The sequence below is a fragment of the Dipteris shenzhenensis genome, chromosome 14 (assembly GCF_047967505.1).
Source record: "Dipteris shenzhenensis isolate YYH24624 ecotype China chromosome 14, Dip_SZ_1.0, whole genome shotgun sequence".
NCBI classification, from domain to species: domain Eukaryota; kingdom Viridiplantae; phylum Streptophyta; class Polypodiopsida; order Gleicheniales; family Dipteridaceae; genus Dipteris; species Dipteris shenzhenensis.
In genome coordinates, this window is record NC_141609.1 from 36040172 (window position 1) to 36043600 (window position 3429).

The following is a 3429-nucleotide window of genomic DNA, read 5'->3' on the forward strand; positions in this document are numbered from 1 at the left end:
GTAGGGTGGGAGGGATGTTCATAGGATTGTGAGCTTATTTACCTCATCTGTGCATTGGACCGAGTATACATTCACAATTAAGGAAGAAGTATTTTTACATCTTTATTATTAGGATTATGATTCGCTTTGAGCTTTGGGAATTTCCAAGGTAGAGATTTGGAAACTATGGTGCTAGCTTGTGGTTTCCTTTGTTGTTTTTAGATAGTGAGCATGAATAGTTTCAATGTGAGAATCTATGGAGGTTAAGAACCTTGAAATTTGAGCATAGTACCTTGAAAGTGGGTTACAAATTTGCTTTGCCTTGGTCCATGCATTGAGGGTTGGTCATCCCAATGGTAGTCTAAGATCATTTGAAGCTTGAGTCAATATTATCTTCCATGATAGAGAGAAACCATGACATACAGTTCTATCTCCGGAAACATGTCTAGCAGTAGCAGGTAGGAAGTGTTTAACACAATCACGTGACAAGTCAAGAAATGGATAACCATCAACACAATGCTTGATTGTGAAAGGAATCCTTCCCTTCCTATGATAAATAGGCATCATCAATAAATGTACCTTCTATAAGAAAAAGGGTTAAAGGTGAGAGATATAAATGTTTAAGTATAACACAAACTTAAATGCATCTCGCATAGTGATGAATTTTCTACAACACATGAACTTCTTCCCAAGTCAAAAAAGGTTACATACCTCCCTTCCATTTGATGCTCCTAGACTCAAACCCATAGCCTCATCAAAGTACATGTACATTTGCAATGTCAACTCATGGTTCTTCGTCATGGTAGTAGCACAAACCTACCTATGAAGACTCTCAGTGTGAAAGACAACTGTGTCATGTGTCAAAGACTGCCAAGTCTGCAATAGCGAATGCATCATCCACAAGCTGAGGCTTGACCTCATTCCAACATGGTGTGGACTCTCCAAATCCTATGGCAGACAGTCTTCTTGGTAGGTCGAGAATAATGAAGTCCACACCCCATGACCTCATCTTTCCCCTCACACTTCTTGTCTTTTGCTTTGCAATGAAAAAATCTTCCAAAGTTTTGAAGGGTACACTTGCAATTTTTTGTTGAAGATCTCTTGATATTTCTTGGACGTTGCCATGAACAATCTGCGCATTTTCTAGCAAGAGTGACTTTTTCCCAATAACAAAGCTCTCCACTTGTGTATTGAAATAGTCTAAAAGCTCCCAGTGACAATACAAAATGAAAGTCAAATCAAAATGAAACACCAAGACCAAAATAGGATTGGTAACAAGTGATATGAGAATATGATTGTATGAGGTAAATGTAATAGACGTCATATGTAACTACCTTTTGACATATCATCATCATGCTCTCGAGCTTGCTTGCAGGGAGACGGGCCATGAATTGGATCCAAATGCACTGGACTCTTGGAATGGCTGAATCCCTAATGAATAGGTGTTGCTATATTTCTCAAGAGCTCATCCTTGTGGGCAAGGTACTTCTCCTTTTGCACTCAGAAAATTCACCCACCTCATAATCAATCCACCAAGGACAATTCTCAATCTCCCATTTAGACAAACCCCCAGGTCTATCTATATTTCCTGCAATTCATAAATATCCAAACTTAAAATATTGAACATATTTTTCAATGTTTAAAAAACAAATGTACTTGTTCTTACCTTTCTCTTAGTACATTGTTGCCACAACATCTTCAATATTCTTTTAAGTCTGCATAACATCTAGACATTTGGATACTACTCCATTGTCCATCAACATAGATGCATACCTACAACTCTCCAAAATTTAGAATGATATTGAAAAACTTGAAAGTGATTCAATTTAGAAAAAAAAGGAAATGAGGAAGTACCTGTAAACCACTCTCATGGCACTAAGTTGTGATCTCATACTGCTTCTCTCCTGACTTTGGGTTAGAATGCATTTTCAACTCAAAAGCCCTAAAAATCTTGTGCCTATATTTTCCTTTAAAAGATTCCAAGTAGGCATGCAAAGACATATCCTCAGCATCTATAGAAAATGAAGAATATATTTGAGCCAGGGTTTGCAAAAGTCTCTTTGCCTCTCTCTCCAAATAAAAAAGCCATGTCTCCTTTGCAACCCACAATTGAAAACCCTTGTCCGATACTAGGATTCCAAATGAGCTCTGAACTGCTGTCCATCCACTCAACTTTATTAAACATTGCACCCTCATCTCATTTGGTAACTATGCATTTCTAAGGAGGTCTAGTTTCTCAACACCAATTTTTACCCCTCCCTCCTCTAAGTCAATGCTAGTCACCAATTTGAACCACTCTTCACCCAATTTAGGATTTATAATTCCCAACCACTTGTTCATTTTATTCTCCCATCATTTTTTCACAATTGTCTCAGGGTCAATGTTCTTGTCCTACACAAAAGAACAAGATTGAAGTGCGAACATATAGGAAAAAAAGAATATTTTCTTTGGATGAGCATTATCATAACTTGTTCTTTAATGGCTCCCCTTTGCCAACCTTGGCCCGCTCCACCTCAATCTCATGATCAATTGTGCTTGGTTAGGCAATATATAAATAAACAAAGGCATAACATAATGCACTTAAGTTAAAGAATAGCATGAAGTAACATACATGAAACAAATTATATATCATGTAGGCATTTGAAACATCATCTTTGCCAAAAGGAACCTTGTTAAAGGGTATCATGCCTCCTCACCACCATTTTTCTAATCCTTTCTTGTTTGCTCATGAACAATTTCCAAATCATTGCATGATAACTTGCTAGTGAAATACCTCATATCACATTCACATAGTTTTCGCAAGCAAAATAAAATGTCCTTGAAGGTGGTTTTCATCACTCCAACCTCATTCAACCTTCACAAAGTAAATAAATTTCAAAACTTATCACAATAGAATATGAAGCTAGAAATTACATAAACAAGGAACCCAATATGGTAGTTTAGAATCACTCACTCATTTATTTGATTGAGAGCTCCAATTAGGCAAACCTCATCATCTATGCTAGGGACAATAAAGGATGCCCGAACCAACATGTGCTTTTGTTTGTCAAAAGAAAAATTTTCTTCTATCTCCTTTGTCCATCCTGCCAACCTGTGATTTACATCCCAACAGATGAACATCTTACCAGCAAGATCACTCCAATCATCATTGCTTTGGACCTCCTTTTAAAATTCATCATTAACATCTTTGCATATTGGATCCCAATCAGCCTTGACATCATATGTAACTTGAATATGAGCCCCATCCATTGTTTGCATTGCCAAAATAAAAGACCCCTTCTCCTCAATATACCCATCCTTTCTAAATGTGAATCCCATCTCCTTTGACTGCTTACCCATAGTCCTTATTTTTTGGTTCATTTGAATCCTACACAAAAGGATTTTGGGAGGAAGAGTTCTCCTAACAACTCTAATTCTCTCCAATGTTCTTTGAAGAATCTCCTGTGAAAA

At 37.1% G+C, this 3429-nt stretch overlaps 1 long non-coding RNA gene across 1 annotated transcript; it reads right to left on the minus strand.

Annotated features, from left to right (window-relative positions):
• Window positions 1-531: 531 nt before the first annotated feature.
• Window positions 532-2082, minus strand: LOC147894548 (uncharacterized). The gene is made up of 4 exons (XR_015542170.1): window positions 1646-2082; window positions 1314-1567; window positions 691-1179; window positions 532-561 (listed from the first exon to the last, which is right to left on the minus strand). It is a non-coding gene; the product is annotated as an uncharacterized LOC147894548 (long non-coding RNA).
• Window positions 2083-3429: the final 1347 nt, after the last annotated feature.